This window comes from Hemiscyllium ocellatum, chromosome 8 (genome assembly GCF_020745735.1).
Source record: "Hemiscyllium ocellatum isolate sHemOce1 chromosome 8, sHemOce1.pat.X.cur, whole genome shotgun sequence".
Lineage (NCBI taxonomy): Eukaryota > Metazoa > Chordata > Chondrichthyes > Orectolobiformes > Hemiscylliidae > Hemiscyllium > Hemiscyllium ocellatum.
In genome coordinates this window covers 61,893,424-61,914,562 of record NC_083408.1, presented here as the reverse complement: position 1 = coordinate 61,914,562, position 21,139 = coordinate 61,893,424, and positions in this window count along the sequence as shown.

Below are 21,139 nucleotides of genomic sequence, written 5' to 3'. Positions count from 1 at the left end.
GTGAGATGGGCCTGTATGAAGCACAATCTTCCGGATCCTTCCCTTTTTTAAGGATAAGTGAAATATTGGCCTCTCTCAGAGATGGTGGGCGGCAAACATGACTGTATGAATCATTAAACATATTCAGCTTCAGGCCTGACAGTATAGTTATAAATTCCTGATAGAATTCACTGGGAAATCCATCAGGACCAGGTGCCTTTCCACTCTGAAGCTGCCTCACAGCTTCCTGCACTTCTTGCTATGATAATGGGGCATTGAGAAAGGACTGTTGTTCAGGAGTCACACCCGGGAGCTTCAGATCTCTAAAAAAGGATTCCATTTTGGCCTGCCCTTCCTCACAATTCTCAGACTGATATAACTTAGAGTAGAATTTCTTGAACGTCACATTAATCTTTTTAGAATCACATGTTAGGTTCCCAGACCCTTCCCTAATCGCTGTAATGGTTTGTGGGGCACTTCTCTTTCTGGCAAGGTATGCTCAGTATTTGCCTGGTTTGTCACCATGCTCGTATAACCTTTGCTTTGCAAAAGCCAGCTCCTTCTTTGCTGTCTGCGTGAGCACGGAATTTAGTGTAGACCACAGTGCCATAATATTCTGTAGTTTGACCAACGAGAGTCTGTCAAAATAGGCCTTCTCAGCTGCCTTCAACCGTGCTTCAAGGAGTCGTTGCTGCTCACCCTTCTGCCGCTTCCTACTGGTGGAATATGAAATAACTAACCCTCTGGCATAAGCTTTGGCAGTTTCCCAGAGAACGGATGAGCTATCAACCGAGCCTATGTTGATGTCTACGAACACCCGAAATTCCCTAGGGAAATACTCCACAAACTTGCTGTCCATGAGAATAAAGGGGTCCATTCGCCAGTACCTTGAATCCATTGTAACATCCTTAATTTTAACCATGAAGTACACTGGAGCATGATCAGAGATGGCAATGTTACCATTTGTACAGGATGCCGCCAGATCCAGGGTTACCGCAGGGATCAGAAAAAAAAAATCAATCCTCATGTGACATCTATGCGGATTGGAGAAAAATGTGAAATCCCTACCTGTAGGGTGGAGGCACCTCCAGACGTCCACCAACCCTAATTCCCCACACAGACCCAATAACTGTTAAGTTTGTGCAGAGGGTATCGAGGGACCTTTAGGCAACCTATCTACTGTGGGGTCCATGAGGCAGTTAAAATCTCCCCCTATAATGATGTGCTGAGACTTGACACTTATCAGTTTAGAAAAAGCATCTACCAAGAATTTAAGAGGATGAGCTGGGGGACAATAAACATTTAAAATGCCATATTCTTCCCCATTTATCAAGGCTTTAAGAATTACAAACCTCCTGTATGTATCTTTAACACATTCCAACAATTTAAATGAGAGATTTTTCCTTCCCAATATAGCCACTCCTCTACTTCTGGTATTAAATGATGAAAAATAAACTCAGTCAAAGCCATTCTGCTGTAATTTCAGATGCTCCTTGTCATCCAAATGTGTCTCCTATAACAAAGCAATATCCATCCTCTCCTTTCTAAGACTCAAGAGTACCTTCTTCCTCATAATTGGTGAGTGACTTCCCTTAATATTCCAGGTACACCATTTAGATAAAGCACTAGCTATAATCTTTTACAATTACATTTAAATTCCAGAGAGGAGGAACCCGAGCCACAAATTGCTGAGCCTTAGTGTCGCATGGTCCACCAAATAGAAAAACTACATAAACTAAAACCACTACATTTAACAAACATACGAAATGATTGAAAATAAAAAACAACAAAAACCAGAAAACAAGCCAACATATAAAGCGCCAATAGCGCTGAGTAGGGGAACTCACCCTCTGCCCGGAGGGGCCAACTACCCATCCTGAACTGCCCATAAATAGGCATCTAACCATCTCAACCACCTTCACTTCTCCCAGCTAGAGTCGCATCGCAAACACAAGCTAAAAAGAATAAACACCTCACAGAATATCAATACGAAAAAAAAACATTCTTTCATTAAAAAAAAGGAATACCCCACCCATCCTTTGGTATGTCCTAACCTAGAAATTTAAAATGCACATCTTAACTACCGCCAGACATAGTTTGAACCAAATTATTACCAATAGAGGGAAAAAAAGGAGAAAAACAAAGCTCCAACCGGATTTCCTCCATTTCTTTTACATAATGATAAATGCATACCCAAGCGACAATATTTACGCATACTACAATTGTTTAAATTAGGTTAGTTTGTCCACAACGTCCCTTGCCCTCCCCGATGTGTCAAAGAGATGCATGGATCCATCTAAGGTGATCCGAAGCACTGCCGGATATCTCAAGGAGTACTGAATCCCAAGCTCCTTCAATCTTCTCTTGGGTGGGTTAAAGGACCGCCCTGCTCCTGCTGCGATGCGAAGCTCTGCAGTGTGATCTTCTCAGATTGCCGCCATCTTATATCCCCATGAGTGCTCTTTTGGCCTCAGAAAGAATAATATGGGCATTAACAGAAGACAACCTTGTCAGAAGCCTCAGGAACGTTTTGTCAAGGTAACCAAGTGACCAGATACAATGGGAAGAATGGGAGTATTGAAAGGAGAGAGGAAAGCGATTGTGAGAGGAATGAAATGAATTGACCTGAGATGATTACCTAACACTTGTTCCTTCACAAATGTCATTGGACCTGCAGAAATTCTGTGAAATTATTTTCATATATAGGTTAATGTATATACTCTCTTTAAATTGTTAATACACTTGAATGAACAGGGTAAACTTTTTGTTTCTTAAAGTTAAATATTTATATTAGCTATGTTACATTAGCTATCAAAATCTTTAAAATGTTGGGCTCCCGATGTTCTTTGTCAGCTAATTCAGGAGAGCCTTTATGTATTGTCTGCGAGCATTGCACATTTTCTTCCACATTATCTTTTCTCTCCTTACAAGTAAATTATATGATTAAGGATAATTGAACATTTCCTTTGTTACATTCGTAAACTATTTTTAAATTCAAGCATGACTGAGTGTCATCATTGGAAAATATTTCTTCAGAAATATTCGGATTTTCAAGATTGATATACTGGCTGATATAATGAGTACAAGCTTAGAGGCGGTCCCTGAACTAAGATTTATATGAGCTTATGTAGTTCCCCTTCACATTCAACTTAAAAATAACTAGCAGCAAAGCTTACATCTTAAACAAAATATAGGTGAGCATATTGCAAAGCTACTGCTTTAGTCATTCAAGTAAAAGTGATGAAGTTATTCCGAAGAATAGAGGGGCAAAGATTTAAAGTAATTAAGAATAAAAGTTATGTTTGATGATGAAAATGAGATTAGCCTCTACTATCATTATAGGCCTGGCTTGTTTGAAGACTCTATTTTTGAAGTGGATGGGTTGAAAAAATATGAAAATAGATTCAATAGCTGCAATGGCTTCAGGAGTCAAATATTTCAAAGTTGCTCCACTAGTGAAAACTGAGCAAAACCACCTGTGGCTAGTGAATTAAGATTTCTTTGTTTCTCTTTTATAGCATTGCAGGATTGTGATTTAATACAGCATTCTTATATAACCTCTTTGAGTCTCCTTGTTCAGAAGTAGTAATGTATCTCTCAAGTGCAAAATGGCTTGTGCAGATGATATTTATCACCCAAAACTCTAACACTGACCAAAGTAAAATGGCCACTATGTTTATTTCAGATAACCCATTGTTCCACTGGACAATGAAGATCATCTTTGGCTCTTGCTCACTCAGAAGCTTTGGGTGAACCCCTTGTGCTACCCAATTCTAAATGTCTCCTCTTGTAATTGACATTGACTAGGCTTTGAATCTGCCCAGCAAAATGCACAAATGAGAAAAGAAGTGGTACAGGAGACTAACAGAACAACTGGAGGAAGTGACGTGACAGCAAGGAAACTCTGCCATCAAGAACTCTATTGTTTAATTCTCAGTTAGATCTCTAAATGAGGGTACGGTATTCTGATCTGCTTTGAGTAAAAAGCCATTCAGAAATGGAAATTGTGGTCTTAGCTTATTGTAAAACTCCAGATGTGCACAGCATGTATGATTTGGCTGTGTGTACCAGTTGGTGAGCAGCCCAATTAGAATTATTAAAGGGTTTACTGATGGCCACTCACACTTCCTTTCATTTTATTTTCACAAGGCCAGAAGGCCAGAAGAGATCCTCCTGTTATTTAAACATTGCTGAGTTCTACAGACAGGCCATTTTTGTTGTCCACCCTCAGTACCAGCTGCAATAACATTTTTCTAGCCTGACCTGTTAGTTGGCTTAGTGTAGGAGCTGACCAACATTCCAATGTGATATAAGTTGAAAATTTGTTCAAGCTTCCTGCTATTTTGCCAATTCAGCCATTCTGGGTACATGTGTAAAATGGTCCCTTCATCCAATATAATTGACAGATAAATCTTGAAGTCAAAGGTTAAGAATTTTAAGTTTGAGGAGTCAGTGAATCAGACGACAATGTAATTCAGTGAATAACTAACATTTATGAGTGAAAACACATTGGTGATAATTATAATCTTGGCAGCAGATTTTTGGATGACCTCATGCAAGGTGGAAATTAAGAGTTTATCAGGAATGCATTGGAATAATCAAGTCAGGGAGTGAAAAAAGCCTAGTTCAGGGTTTCAGCCATGACTAAAGTAGACTAAGTTAAAAATCACACAACACCAGCTTATACTTCAACAGGATAATTTGGAAGTACAAGCTTCCAAAGTATTGCTCCTTCAGCAGGTAACCAGTGGGGCAGGATCATAGGTAGACTGCATAATTCAGGCAGGCAAAAGTAAAGACTGCAGATGCTGGAGATCAGAGTCTACATTAGAGTGGTGCTGGAAAGGCAGCATCCCAGGGGCAGGAAAATCAACATTTTGGGCAAAAGCCCTTCATTCCTGACCAGCTGTGCTTATCCAGCACCACTCTAATCTAGAGACTGAATGATTCAGTCAAATTCAAAGGCAGTTTGTCCCTCCTAAAGGGATACCACATTCATATTGTAGAAAGTACCATACATTTTGGTGCAATACTTAAGCCTTCAACCTCATCTCATACCTACTTAGTCACAAACAAAACCTCTTTATGAAAGTCTTTCTAATCACTTTTAGTCTACTTCCACTTTAACGTGGAAGTGCCGGTGTTGGACTGAGGTGGACAAAGTGAAAAATCACACAACACCAGGTTATAGTCCAACAGGTTTATTTGGAAGTACATGCTTTCGGACCATTGGTCCTTCATCAGGTAGGTAGTGGGGCAGAATCATACGACACAGAATTTATACTAAAAAATAACTAATGTGTTATATTGAACAAACCTGGATTGCGGTTAAGTCTTAATCACTTAGGCTTGTTCAGTACATCTGATCATCTTTTGTGAATGTTAAGGTTCAATATTTCAAAATAAAAATATGCATCAAGCTTAATCTTTTAATACAAATTTGAGTGAGATTATGTGCAACCATTTTCAGGTGTTGTAATCCTGGAACTTGTCTCTCTATTCTTGGGTTGAATATTCCATGACAACACCATGATATTCACTTGTTTGTTCTTCTTACAGATATTAATTAACCTGCTATATACTTAAGCTTTTTTTTTATCATTGAGCTTTCCAGAGCCTGCAGTATTTTTTTACATTTTTTTTTAAAGGTTTGACATGTTGACTCTATCTATGAAGACAAAAGTGTCCAGCAATGTCCGGATAATTATTCAAATATAAAGATTGACAAAGACAATCTGATATTTTTTATATTACATAACCCATCAAAATTGTGTTGGTTTTTCAAAAAGATTTATAAAAGAAAACTTGTATCTGGATGAAAAAACTCATAATATGGTAAGAATGGAAATGTATAATCAGGATTAATTTCAGACGCCATCAGATACAAGTCTAAAACGAGATTACTAGTATATGGTCACTGACTTCATTGTTATATCATATGCTACCTCAGAGTCACATCCATATATTCATCAAACTCTATCCTTTATCTTATAACAACCCCCCCACCCCAACACTGATTTGTTTTATCTCTTTCACAATACCTTCCTCTGAAGAGAAAATCTGACAATGAAGGACTGCTAAATGGTGAAGTAGTAGTCTTCTTTGAAGAAGACCTATGATGCATCACCATTCAGCTGCAATAGCAGTCTAAAGACAGCCTTATGTCAACTTTTCAAGTTTAGAATAAAGATGTGAACAAATCATTGCATCAGTGTATAGGTTCACTTCTTCAAAAAACTCACACAAGTACTGCAAAGAGTCAACAAAAATCTCTTCAGGGCTTGTTGCTTACACAAGAAGATTTGCAGTTAGAACTATTTATACTACTTGCAATCTGCAAAATATTTTTGATGAAACGATGAAATGAGTATCGTTTCTGACAGTATATCTGGAATGCCAGGTGAAGTGAGCTGAACGGCATGGTGCCTCAGTGGTTAGCATTGCAGCCTCACAGCACCAGGGACCCAGGTTCAATTACAGCCTCAGGCGACTGTCTGTGTGGAGTTTGCATGTCTCCCTGTGTTTTGTGGGTTTGCTCTGGTTTCCTCCTACAGGTCAAGTGAATTTGCTATGCTGAATTGCCCATACTGTTAGGTACATTAGTCAGAGGGACAGGGGTCTGTGTGGATTATTCTTTGGAGGGTCAGTGTGGACTTGTTGGGCCAAATAGTCTGTTTTCACTCAATAGGGAATCTAGTCTAAAGACTTTTCTAGGCTCTCATATAAAAATAAAACATTATTTTCATATATAGTATTGTGGAAAAATTTTCCTTCTTGTGCAGTTTTTGTTTGGTTCCCTGTACATTTAGTCACTGTCATCAGGCACCCTTTGCATGCTACTAACTGAAAGATCGTTGCGTCAACCTTGTTAAGGAACTGGAACTTCTATCCAATTTGTAATAAATGTATGTAGAGTTTCTTCATTAACACTTTTGCTTACAAAAACTAGCATCACCTTGGCAGTAAATTAAGTTGCTCACTGTAATATGGAAGACTACGAGTAGGATTTGATGCATTGCAATCAGGACTAAAGGGTCAGCTACAACTGGATTTTCTTCCTTAAATTATTAATTTGGTTCTGATTGTACTATGTTATCAGGTTCACTCCCTGACTGTCTCCTGGTCATGACTCTCTGAAAAAAAATAGGCTCCTTCCCCAGTCTTGAAACACAACTGGAGAAGAAACATGAAGATGATCAAATTACTTACAGTGTGGAAACAGGCCCTTCAGCCCTACAAGTCCACCCCGACCCACCGAAGTGCAACCCACCCATACCCCTACATTTACCCCTTACCTAACACTACGGGCAATTTAGCATGGCCAATTCACCTAACCTGCACATTTTTGGATTGTGGGAGGAAACCAGAGCAGCCAGAGGAAACCCACGCAGACAAGGGGAGAATGTGCAAACTCCACACAGAGAGTCACCTGAGACAGGAAATGAACCCGGGTCTCTGGCGCTGTGAGGCAGCAGTGCTAACCATTGTGCCACCTGGAAAAAGCTCAGTATGTCTTACACAAAATGTTTTCTAATTTTCTGTAGATGAAAGCTAATTTTCCTGGAGAGGCTGAGACAATTCCTCACACAATGGAATGCAATTATCCTATTGGAATGGATTGTCTTTTAACTGGGATGGAACATCAGATAGCCACTGCAGAAAACTTAGACTTGTGCTTTGCAAGTCAACAAAGATCTATTCTAACTGTGTAAGGTGTAAATAGATTCCTTAATAAGTTAACCCTTGTAGGTGTTGCTTCAAAATGATGTTTAAAATTGAAGTCTGGTGTCACCTCCCAGACACCAGGTCTTCAGTGTTGATGTCAAAGCCATGCAGTGTAAATTTATTCTCAATTGTCAGACAATACATGATTCCTTCTGTATCAAAAAAAAATTTGGAAGAATATTCTTGCTGTTCAACATTACTGATGAATAACCCTGATCCAGATCATCATCTTCTGTAGTGCCAACAATGTCCACCTAGTCAAGAAAATGTGTAACTTCTGTATCTTCTTCTTATTAATTTTGTTCTTCTTATTAATTTTGTTGGATTCTCCTTCTGGAGGTGAATGTTTTTGATTTACTTTTAAGAATCTTGTCACTTTTGTTGCTTCCTTGTACTACTAAGCCATTACTTCAAACTGATGATTATCATTTTTTCTCATTTTTGACAGGCTTCTAGTGAACAAGGCCTAACCAACGCCATTGAGCCTAACCAATATTCAGACTTGGATCTTGTTGAACAAACAATGCTAAAATAAAGTTCTCAAGACTAAAAGAAGCATCAGAAGCCATTACAACTAAATAGAACCTGATGACGTGTCATCAATGTTTTGCCTAATAAGAATCTCATTGACAATGGGACTCACTGTAAGAAAATACAAGAGCTGTATCAAATGGAAACTGGAGGCTGTTCTGTAGCTGCAGAAATGTGGCATTTACAACTTCCACCTAAGTGCTTGTATCACTGCTTCAACAGCATCAACAGGTTTGAAAAGGATATAGGCTTCTCAGCTGACTTGGATGTTGCAACTCTCTAGTACCTCATTTAGACTGAAGTCTTCAACTACTTTGCCTAATTTTCAGCAAGTCTTCAAGTCACTGTTTTGGGGAATCCTCCTGAAGATTTGATCCATATGGTTCCTCAACTTTGCCTCATGGCTATTCAGATTCCTCTGCAAAAAACACGATCAACCTTAGAGCAATATCCTGAGCGCTACAATCATATTCTATGGTCTGTTTCGATCTTAACACAAGTTAAGGCCGGACTACTGGGTGACTTTTCAACATTTATTGATAGATTCTACATGATGCTAAGGCCTCATGGAAGCATAATTTGTACTGAACAGGTTTACCTCCTATTACCAGCATGTAATTATTGAGGACATGGTCACATTACAACTTACGTCAGAATGTCATGTGCATATTCATTGAACCACATCTGTAAACAGAGTTTCAACTTTTGTGGTACTTTAAGAGAAAGTTAAGCAGTATTTGGTAGAGGGGCCATTTCCTATTTGAGACAGTCAATTATTAAATAAATGAAATTATGAAAATTTGTGAGTTATAGACTCTCCTGGACTGTGCTTGTTGCCTCAGGGAAATTATCTGGACTTTCTCTTAAATTGAGTCTTTATCTGCTTTTCTTTTACCTCTCTCATTGAGATTGGTAGTTAAGTAGCAAGATTTTAAATATGCTTGCACCAAATCAGGACAGCTTAATGGTACAAATGGTCACTTTTCACCCTCTTTGCATGTCCACCCATAAAACGTTCAGGCCACAATTGATACGGTAAATTAAATGAGATATAATTTGCTTCTTAACTGCCTGTTTCATTTTCAAAGGATTTTTTTCTTCAAATATACAGAAGAGGTTATAGAAAAGGGTACTTTAACCCTGTATAGGTAATTCTAATTGCATGTATATCTGAGAATTTTGCTTTGATAGCTTTTATTGATTTTGTATCATACTTTATTTTAATTTCTCTATTATAATTGCAAATTACATACCAGTTATTTAAGTCTGCCTTTAATATTTCACTAATTTAAAGAGAATCATATCACAGTGTGCATCTCTGATTATTCCAGCATGCAAATTACTGCACGAAGAATGATTGCTAATCATACAGGTCACTCAAGGGCAGACTGGTTAGAATCATTTGGAGGAAATAATGTGAAACGACAGAAAGAGAAATTAGTAATCTAGGACATCTCAGCAACTGACTGGAGTTACTTGAAGACCAAATCAGCTAAGGTGGCAGGTTTTATTCTGTAAAGATTATAAGTAATCCACTATTTTTTTTTGGAATGCAACATCTTATTGATACCAGATTCCCATTTTTTAAATCAATTTTCAATGATTTTTTTTAACTGAACTCAAATTTTCAAATTACTATGGTGCATTTTCAATAATCATTCTCTGGATTATTACTTGCCATCGTCCATTGTTTCCCAGGAGCTACTGACACTTTCTTCACTTGTAACCATGTGAATTATAACAAGGTGGATGGAAAGAAGGAAAGCCACTTAGAACCCACCCTCTCCCTTCCCCTCCATTTAGATTTGGTTACCAAGAAACAAGCAGAGAGGGATTGACGCAACAAGAAGAATTGACATAAATTCTGGCTCTGGCAGTCCAGTGATGATCTGTCTCATTTTGCCATTTTTGTTTTCTGCTGTCGTCCCATTTCATTTGAAAAGGAATCATAGATTAAAATTTCCCATTAGTTTCCTTTCTAACAGTGGCATGTAAATTGTGAAAATTCCAAACATCCATAGTTTCCAAATGTTTTCTAAAGTATCATTCAACATTTAAGAACTGAGTTCAATGACCTTTATTTTTCTTTTAACTTTAAATTCTGATTTGTTAATTTAATAATGCTAACAATTGAAAAGTTTACAGAACCTGTTTAACAAATTCAGCTTGAGAATTTTGAAATTTGATCAGATGTGGAAACATCTATACATTTGTTGTGCATTTATTTAAGATATTTATTTTCCATAAGCTATAAATTATGAAATATTATCTAGGTTTCCAGATTTACGTCTGTTCTGTTCCAGTAGATCAATAGTGTTTTGTGCTATTCTGAAGCAAGTATTAAATCTTCAGTCTAATGGCTTACCATCAGAAAAAAAAAGTCTGGACCATTCAGCCCATCAAGGCTGCTCTGTTATTTAATATGATTATGGCTGATCTGACTTTGGCCTTAACTCCGTGGTCCTGCCTTCACCACCTCCCATGTCCTAACACGTAACACCCTTGATGATTAAAAATCTGCCTAACACAGCCTTGAATATCTTCAATGGCTCATCTGAATGGCCAAAGGAGATTTCCAAGTAATAAGGACCCTCTAAGAGAAGAAATTCCCCTGCATTGCCATCTTAAATGTCAGTCAATGAACTTTTAAACTGTGTCTCCTTGTTCTAGATTATCCAAGAACGGAGACACCATCTCACCCTCTCCCATGTCAAACATGTTCCAAATTTTGTTTCAGGAAGGAAAACATGCAGGTTGAGACCGTGATTAAGAAAGCGAATGCAATGTTGTCATTTATCTCAAGAGGGTTGGAATATAAAAGCACCATTGTGCTACTGGGACTTTATAAAGCTCTGGTTAGGCCCCATTTGGAGTACTGTGTCCAGTTTTAGTCCCCACACCTCAGGAAGGACATACTGGCACTGGAGTGTGTCCAGCGGAGATTCACACAGATGATCCCTGGAATGGTAGGTCTAACATACGAGGAACAGCTGAGGATCCTGGGATTGTATTCATTAGAAGATTAAGGGGAGACTTAATAGAAACTTCCAAGATAACATATGGCTTGGAAAGGGTGGACATTATGAAATTGTTTCCGTTAGGCGAGGAGATTAGGACCCATGGACACAGCCTTAGAATTAGAATGGGTAAATTCAGAACAGAAATGCGGAGACATTTCTTCAGCCAGAGAGTGGTGGACCTGTGGAATTCATTGCTGCAGAGTGCAGTGGAGGCCGGGATGCTAAATGTCTTTGAGGCAGAGATTGATAAATTCTTGATGTCACAAGGAATTAAGGGCTACGGGGAGAATGCAGGTAAGTGGAGTCGAAATGCCCATCAGCCATGATTGAATGGTGGAGTGGACTCGATAGGCCGAATGGCCTTACTTCCACTCCTATGTCTTATGGTTTTAAGGTCTTAAGATCATCTTTTATTGTTCCAGACTCCAATTAGCATGGGCCAATCCTTATTGTAAGAATCAGCTGAGTGAATATTCTCCCAATGGTTCCAATACAACAACATTCTGCCTTAAGTAAGGAGACCAACCACAGTCCACTTGGTGTGGCTCCAGCAGTAGTCTGCATAGTTGTTACAAGACTTCCTGACTTAATACTCGCATTCATTAATAATTATCTTCATAATATTCTATTTCTAAAATTCTTACCAAATCTGGCAACTTCTATGTTTTCCCATATTATCTTGAATATTTTCCATTCCCCATGCCATAGAGTGAAGAATGATGGGTAGGTGAACCTAATTAAGTGAGACGTTAGAACTCAGATTCTCAATTTTGTTCTGCCTCACAAGGATAATGCATTGGAGATCCAGCCCCACCATTTTCAGAGTTGTAACTAAGTATGCACATTTTCCCAACTGATCTGACTCTCAGATTCAAATTGAGTGAAAGCATGTGCCAGGCTTCTGCACTGAACAGTAATCATTATTTTTTACAAGTAATGAGATTCTAGTCACAGGTAAACAATTGTAAACCCTGGGCATATAGCAAGGTAAATGTAAAGTCACTATAGATTTATCAGACCACAGAGCTGCTCTCTCATTTGAAAGAGACAATTGCTGGTGGCTTAATCTGAGACTCACCATACCTCAGGCAAAGGAAGAGTCCAACCTTTATGGTAACCTCAGCTATGTAGAAATTGAACCCATGCTGTTGATGCCACTTCTCATTATAAACCAGCCATCCAGCCAACTGAGCTAACCAATCCTCTGCCTTTAACATCATTAATTAAATCTCTAATCTCACAAACACTCACAAACAGGCAAATAGGCAGGTAAATTAGATTATTGGACAGATGGGATAAAACGGGAAAGACAATTCACTAGTCTTTGTTCCCAGGTTCTATTGCTGAGGTGATCCTTATAACTCTTCTACTTCAGTCATCATTCGCTAATTACTTCCACTATCTAGTCAGAGACACTAAGGTGACTAGTTCACTTATAAAAGCTTACTGGTTAAAATTCATAGCTTGAAATAACTGTTACAGGAAATATAAAGTGATTTTCTTCAGATTTCAAGTTAATTTTTTTACTGCAGAGGACAGAGTGACTACGTCCACACTAGGCAAGGACTTTCTCTCTCTGTAATTTGTTCCAAGCTTGAAGCTGCTTAGTTACCGAAGAACCAAGCACCCAGCTGTTGGCAGGCAAAAGGTTACTGTCATTAATAACTGATCACTCATCCATAGACCAACTTCTTACAGACAAATGCTGCACCAATGCACCCCTTGACTCTGAACCAACTGCTACGCTGCAATTTGTGCTTGTTCAAACAATTGTTTACGTGATGAATAGCGTGGATGTCAGGTTAGTTGTTCTTAAAACATGGGGTCTCAATTTCAAACAATGGCTTTAACACAGTTCTTTGTCATTTCAATCCACAGTATTCTAAATAGCCCAATTTCAAAACCCACACTCTTTACACTTTTATGAAATAGCTCAGTGATTAAACTATCCTCAGATATAGGAAATGAAATTGAGAGACTTGTCACCTTTTAATCTCAATAAATTTCCTATTACATTTTCTTTAGTGATCATACTTGTTTTAGTTGCCACTTTCTCTTTTGCCTTTTGATTTCCTCCTGTTCAAAGGCTGCTTTCTGAATCATCTCCCATGAAGTCAGATATCAAACACATGGTCAAAGTTTCTGTCATTTCTTAATTTTCTATGATTAATCCTCAGCCACAGCCTTGAAAGAATCAACTTTTTAATACTGACATGACAAAATTTGATGTATATGTTTATATGTCTTGCTAATTTATTTTCTTTCCCCCCATTTATTATCTTTATATTGTCTTTTGCCGGTTTCTAAAATGTTCCCAGTCTTCTGAGCTACCACTAATCTTTGAAAAATTGCACTTTTTAAAAACTTTGATATCACCCTTAACTTTCTTACAGATGATACATTCTTCTTTTTTTGTTTCACTCTCTTTTATTGTTGTTGCAAGTTATGAAATATCTCCTTCAATGTCTTCTCTATTGCCTTATCCTTTCACTTATTCCCATTCTACTTCAGCAATTTTTTGCAATAACTGTCTCGTGAAACAATACTACTTGAAAATTATTCAAGGTTATTTTTATCATGATCATCACAATTTCTGGACAAATCCACATAGCTTTTGTGAAGCAATGAAATGAAGTAAATAAGGCTGAGCAAAACATGTTTGTTGATTTTCCCATAGGCAACAGGCATAAGTATTATGTCTTTCAAAGAAAACAACAGTTCCCTAAATAACTGTCTTAAGACCTTATTAAGGAATGCTAAAATGATGCCATCTCAAATATTGAAAATCACTCATTCTACATGACTAGAAAGTAAATGTTTCAAAAATCATTCAATTCATTCAATGTAAACTACCACGACAATTGCCTATGCTGTTAGTCCCAAGCAGTTAAGACACAATGACGTATTTGTCAATCATTTTCATTCACTTGGCCAATGTCTTGTTTTCAATAATTGCTTTGGAAGAGAGTTTTCAGTTTGGGTGCATTTAGTTAACCAGGTCCAATTTGTGCTCAAATTTGTGCTAGTTATCTGAAGTGAAGTTGTAGTTCAGGTTTCTCTTCAACTTACTTGCAGGATCACCAATTAACTTCATCATGAACCAGCAAAATTGAGTGCTATTTTAGAACATTTTTACCCTTTGTATATTTCTTGATATTAAGAGCACTGAGCTGATGGAATTTGACTCATTCTTATGAGTCTTGATCTGACATAAAAAGTAAACATTTCTAATCAAAATTTCTTGAATTATAGAATTGTTTCAGCATAGGTCTGGCAAGTTTAAAAGTAGATAATTCTCCAGGGCCAGACAAAATGTATCCCAGACTTTGAATCAGGTAAGGGAGGAAATAATATGGGCATTGGCAAAAATTTTCAATTCACCACTGGCCAAACGAAAACTGCTACAGGACTGGGGTGTAGTTAATATGATACAATTATTCAAGAAGGGAGGAAGGAATAGTCCAGGGATCTACAGGCCAGTCAGTCTAATCTCAGTTGTGAGGAAACTATCAGAACCAATTTTGAAGGACAGAATTAATGTGCACTTGGAGAGGCAGGGATTATTCAAAAACAGTTGGCATGGTTTTGTTAAGGGCAAGTCATGCTTGACCAACTTGACCGAATTTTCCAAACAGGTGACCAGGTGTGTAGATAAGCGTAATGCTTTTGATGCAGTCTATTTGAACATCAGGAAGGCTATTGATAAGATCTTTTCAGTGGAAATTGATAGCAAAGGTAAGAGTCCATGGAAATTTGGCTAATTGATCCAGAGCTGTCTGAGTAGCAGAAGGCAGATGGTGATGGTGTATAGGTGACAGGAAGCTAGTGTCCACTGAGGTTATGTAGGGCTCAGTGTTGAGCCCTTGCTGTCAGTGATATATGTCAATAACTATAATGAATTGTAATAGGGCTGATGAGTAAATCCACTGATGGTAAATAGCAAGGAGGATAATCTTTGATTACTGAAGGATATAGATGGACTCCTCAGTTGGGATGATCAGCCTCAAATGGAATGCAATCCAGTTAAGTGTGAGGTCACACACTTATGCAGGACAAAGAAGGCAAGGAAATTGATGATGATCTCTAGGACCCTGGAAAGTACTGAGGTTCAGAGGAACCTTGGTGTGCTTGTCCAGCGGCAAGGTCAGATAGCCAGACAGGTCATAAAGTGTTTAAGAAGGTGTATGAGATATTTGCTTTTGATGACCAAAGTATAGAGATTAAGAACATGGAGGTGATGTGGAATTGTATAAAATGTTGGTTAAGTGATAGCTAAAGTACTGTGTGCAATTCTGGAATCCACATTATAAGAAGATTGCTCTGGAGAGGGTGCAGAGGAGATTTACCAAGATGTTGCCTGGCTGGAGTGCTTTAGTTATGAAGAGAGTTTGGACAGATTGGGGTTATTTTCCCTGGAGCAGAGGAGATTGGGAGGGGTGGGGGGGGGGGGGGGAGCAGGGGACATAATTGAGGTTTTTAGGGGAATAGACAGGAAAAACCAGAAGGACTTTTTCCCTCTTGGATCAATGACCAGGGGGCATAGCTTTAAGGTAAAGGGACAGGAGTTTTAGTGGAGATGTGAGGAAAAAGCTTTTCACCCAAAGGGTGGTGGGAATTTAGAATTCACTGCTAGTACATGTGGTAATGGCAGAAATCCTTATAACATTTTAGAAGTATTGAGATGTATATGTGAGCTGCCATGACACACAAGTCTATAGGCAATGTGCTGGAAAATAGGATTAGAATAATTAGGTAAATGATTTTAAGTGTAACAGACACAATGGGCCAAAGGGCTTCCTCTGTTCTGCAGACCTCAATGACTCTATTCCACCCATTATCCATTTTGACCATCCTGAGTTGCAATTTATGTCCTGCAACAAACCAGTCCTCCCTCCATATTTGTGTTCATTACTATGATCAGATATTTAACATATTTAGAAAAAATTACAATACAGGAGGAGGCCACTTTGCTCTTTATTTCTGCATCTGCCAAATTTCTGAAGCACCACCTAATCCCATTTTCTAGCATTTAGTCTGAATGTGTAGAGGTTATGGAACTTCAGGTACATATCTGGACACCTGTTAAATAAGTGGTGGGGTTCTGTCTCTAATATCCTTTCAGGCAGTGAGTTCCACACTTCTACTCCCATCTGGGTGAAAATATTATTCCTCTAAACTCCCCTGCAATCCTTCTATCAATTATTGTGATTCTAGTGAAGGAGGTGGCTCTTGAGACAGATGCTGCAGTATAATTAGTTTTCAAAACTCTACATGTCTGGAATGATTCTATAGATTGGGAGTGAGCAGATGTCACCCCACTATTTAAGAATGGAACGAGAGAGAAAACAGGGAGCTACAGATCTGTTAGCCTAACATCATTAGTAGGGAAATGCTTCAGTCTATTATAAGGATTGGAATGAATAGATGCCTGTCTGATAATGATCTTGATTGGGCATGGTCAGCAAGAACTTGTGAGTGGGAAATCAAGTTTGATGAATTTGTTAGAGTTTTTTAAATATGTTACTCTTAAAGTTGGTAAAGGATAACTGATGGATGGAATGTACTTAGATTTTCAGGAGGCTTTTGATAAAGTCACACTTAGACTGGTTAGAAAGATGAAAGTACATGAGATCAAAGGTCTCATGATTGACTAACAGAAGAAAAGCAGCAGTAGGAATGCCAGTGCTTGGTCAGCTATGACTGCTTAAAACAGGATGAAACCTGAAGTGTGAAGATGCAAAAGGAAGGTGATGACAACAACTCAGTATTGCACAGTGATTGCTTTCATGGCCTAACGGCACTGTCTAGGTTCAGCACAAGCTATTTTTGTGCACATTACTTTTGCAAACCCCTTTAATCAAGATGGCTTCCTGTCCATTTCCTTTCAAAAAGAGAACACAAAAAAAAAGCACTCCTAGGACCAGGTAATGCCCTGATGAAGGCCAATTTCACTCCTACCTTTGACATTGCTAATGCTTCGGTACAAATGGTGACAAACTGTCTACATTTTTCAACAAGTTCACTAACTAAAGAAAGGGATAGCCACAGGTGTTGGGGAAGAAGACCAGTGATGGGAATGTAAGCTGCACCATCAGTCATCAGCTTGAATCAGGCTGTCAGTCCTTTTTTGTTTCAGTAGTATCTTGCTCAACCAAAAATTAAAACCAGGTGCTAAATGGCTGTAGTGCTCATAAAATGTATCTGCTTTAATTTAATTCTAATTACTGATTATCATCTTTTGAACTTGCCCTGAGATGTGAAGGAACGCCTCATGATTTTGCACTCAAGTGCTGATTAGAAGCAATTTTTACAGAGTAGTATTTCTGGGATCCACAATTTCATTTACATTAAGTGATTGAGGAAGAAGACACAAAGGTCCTTGAACATCCTAGTGGAGGAATCCAAGGTGAGGAAAGGGATCTGGAATCGATAGTGTGGCATGACACCTTTTCCTCCTCTTCTGCAACACTGATCACCTAAAATGTGTGATCACATTCAAGAGTGTATAGACGAAAAATACAAGGATACTGCCTCAATTAGAGAAACATAATCATGACAAAAGCATCACTAGACTGACTGACTGAACAGCTGCCTTTGGTGCTGTAAATTTCTATGATTTCATAATTCTAATCAAGTTTTAATGGCACTGCTTCATGTACACTCTTAATCATCCTCAAAATACCACTGAGCAATTTGGAAACACTAGTGAATCACAGGAAAGGGCAAGGGGTAGAGAGTGGATTGAAGCTGATAAGACAAACATTGCTCTTCATAGATAAGGAGATGTCAGGGAAATTGAGAGATCCAGATTTCAGGAGTCTTGATTTAAAAGAGCAATGCCTGCTGAGGATCAATTATTAGTAAAAGCACTGACAAACAGACTCAGCAGATGCTGACTCAGTTGAAGGTGTTTAATCTCCCAGACCTGTGGAACCAGTATCTATGTTATGTGCACATAGCTTTTGTCATTCTTAAGCATTTGGCAGCTTCAAAATAACTTGTAGCATAGGCCCTCCTAACAAACAGAATACTGCATACATCTGTGTAAAAGTTGATTTTCAAAGATTTCTTTTAGCCAGACAGCTTCATGTGAATAACTTTTGGAGAATCTTCCCTTTCCAATTGTAGTGCTATAAAGTGTCCAATGCCAGCTGTACACTGTTATTGCAGAGTTGCCAGGTCAGAGTCTCTCCTTCCAATTCTATCTCTAAAAGTAAAGCAAAAGGAGCAACATGTATCAGTGTAGTCACAAGGAGCTGAATTGTCTATGATTCAATAAAATAGATTTGCACAAGGTTGAGTTTAACTTCAGTGACAAGGGGATAGTGAGTACACATTTTTTTTTTGTTTTTCTTAAAAGTCCTGCACGCAAGATTAATGAAAAGTGAAAGTTTTTTGACTGAACATGCATCAACTGTTACACAAGGTCAATCATTAGTCAAGTATATATGGTAATAATAATGTCCAGCATGCAAACTGAAAATGCTGCTTGGAAGGCCTCAGGCACCAGAGCAGTGAAGCCTGTCTTTTTTAACCACCAAGTGATTAGGATTGGAACAAAAGCAAGGACAGAGGAACCTCAAATATCTGGCATTCGTTTATCTGACTATCGGATTATCCGGCAAGATGACAAGGTCTGGTTGATTGGCTAAACTATGTTACCTTACATTCAATTATCTGGAATTCAATTAACCGAGCGAAATACTACCCGACCATGTCCTTTGGGTAGTCGAGGTTCCTCTGCATCTAACCTAAACAACAGCTAACTACACAGCTCGCTGGTCACTGCCCTTTGATTTTACCCTTTCGTTTAAGACATGAAAGCCTTAGGCTGGAGCCATTATCAGTTAAGGGTAAACAATAAACCATTCAAACCCAGCCTAGTTGGAGCCTGGACAATTGCCCACACTCTAAACTCAAGGGCATAGTAACCTTGTAAAAAGAACCAGTATTGTGACAAAATGGATATGTTCTTAAACTGTCCAGCTCTGTCTATTCTTGAATCTCTTTTAGAGTTTCTCCATTTCACATGCATTGTCTCTCCTCATTGCTACGAAGCTGAAAGTTATCAGGTGGGAATCTATTTCAAGTAGGTACAAGTTAGCTGCACACAAAGTTGTTCCCATCATTTTGTGACAGCTGAAAAATTCACTTCATTCCCTTGTCTTTTTGGGGATCCAGCCCTTGCTTTGACAATTTTCCTATTTCATTCAGTAGAATTTCAAAGCAATCAACTTCATAAGATGACAGTATTCTTGACATCAGCACATGAAAAAAACCCTGAAATTTTGATGTGAAAAGTAATAGCAGGAAAACAAATTCATTGAAATTAATATAGCTGCTGCTAAATTTGTTTTTTACAGGCACATCTGTCACTCAGTATAATTGAGACTTGGCAGATCGGAAATGTTATAAATCAAACTGATTTACTGTTTAGCTTTTTGAATGAAATGGTCTTGCTGCTGTGATGTGAAGTTTCCCCTCTGGCATCCTCATCTCAACTAACTTTTCTATTTTGACGCTTCCCCTGTCCCACCTTCTCTAGTTCTCCCCATAATAAAACAATCTTCACCTCTCCCAGTTTTCTCCCTTGTAAGGTTTCTGTCTCCATCACTTCCCCCTATTCCCTACACCCTTTGGTTCCACCCCACAATTTATTTTTATGACATCCAATGTTGCCTTCTCTTCTTGCCTTTTTTTTGTAAATTAAATTTCTCTTCTTCCTTCTTGTCATATCTGTGTTTCAATGCGTCTTGATTTCCATTCAACAGAAAAGCAATGGTATTTGCTGTTGACCTTGGTACCTGCCCTGAAGAATCTAGCAATCTTGTAGCATGGTTTCCACCTTCCTAATAGCAGTTCAAATTTGGTGCCAGGTCCAGAGAATATCTTAGCATGTTGCAGCAATGATCTCAGCAAGCAGATAAGTAGCTAATCATACTGAAGTATTCAAATGCGGCAATCCAGGAATTCAAAAGCTGTCATGATGAGAAGTTGAACACTTAAGTACGCATATTTAATGTGCAAATCCAAAATGTATTTTTTTACAAGAGGGCTGATACAGCCAAAAATGCACATGGATATAAATTATGTGGCTATCTGGAGAGAGGGACCATGGGAAAAGGAACTTCAAACAACAGCCTTGCTAAAGAGGAGAGGGAACAAGTCAAATCACTTGGGCTTGTGATTACTTGTGACTACAAACTTAGTGAGAGATTGATGACTATCTCCTCAACAGTAGACCACTCCCTGCTGGTTATGTCCCAAATTGCAGACACAGTCTGTGGTTTTGCCTTTGAAAAATATACAAGACCAGGATTAAAAAGACAGTTCCAACTCTATTAGAGTGTGCTAGTGGGATTGAACCTTCTCATGTGAACCAGACTTGGTCTGATTGTTAGCATGCTATGAAGGTTGCAGTCAAAGAACTATCCCCTAGACACCACTGAATGGAGAGACCCTCTCTTATTCTGAATGCTGGCTAGCAGCCAGACAAAAGGAAAACAGGCAACACCTAAACTCTTTCTCATCCTGTTCAGATAACAATGTATGAATAAGGAACTACAATAGGTAACTCAGTCTTTTAAGCCTGCTTCACTATTCAATAAGATCATGACTGATCAAATTTTATCTCAACTCTACATTCCTGTCTATTCCTTATAATCTTTGGGTAATCAAGAATCTATTGATTTCTGACTTAAAAGTATTTAAAGATTCTTCATCCACTTCTTTTTGAAGAAGGGAATTCCAAGGAATCTCAAAACCCTCTGAGGGAAAGAAAAGTACATCCTCATCTCTACTTCAAATGGGTCTTAATGTGGCCAGGTAAATGCAGAGAAGATGCTTCCGCTCATAAGGGAGCTGAGGACCAGAGGACATAGTCT